This window comes from Rhagoletis pomonella, unplaced genomic scaffold (assembly GCF_013731165.1).
Source record: "Rhagoletis pomonella isolate Grant_MI unplaced genomic scaffold, Rhpom_1.0 Rhpom_scaffold_00009, whole genome shotgun sequence".
NCBI classification, from domain to species: Eukaryota; Metazoa; Arthropoda; class Insecta; order Diptera; family Tephritidae; genus Rhagoletis; species Rhagoletis pomonella.
In genome coordinates this window covers 3061564-3061897 of record NW_023458563.1, presented here as the reverse complement: position 1 = coordinate 3061897, position 334 = coordinate 3061564, and the positions used below count along the sequence as shown (strand labels likewise).

Below are 334 nucleotides of genomic sequence, written 5' to 3'. Positions count from 1 at the left end.
TAGCTTTCTTTACTTTTATTCTAATCTATGCTTTTATCCCTTTCTTCTTCTACATATTCAACTTTACCTTCTTCCTTGCATGAATCTTAATCTTCATAAATCTGATTCCTAAACTGCTGCTTAGCAGATTTCTTTAATTCAGTATCAATATTAAAGCATAGATTTAGGAGGCATTTCCGCCCCAACCATGTACATGTACGGCATTAGTATTGGTGTCAATTTTGAACTGATTTTTTTCGCTTTATGATAAACCAATTTGAAATTTGAAAAACTGTCTGCATATCAGCATCAAAATACCTTTCTAATGATACATAATTGTTTATACTTTTGTGGT

At 30.8% G+C, this 334-nt stretch overlaps 1 protein-coding gene across 1 annotated transcript in view; it reads right to left on the bottom strand.

Annotated features, from left to right (window-relative positions):
* LOC118745808 (putative nuclease HARBI1) overlaps nucleotides 1-334 on the bottom strand; it is a 50736-nt gene that overhangs the window by 36972 nt on the left and 13430 nt on the right. The window lies entirely within an intron of this gene.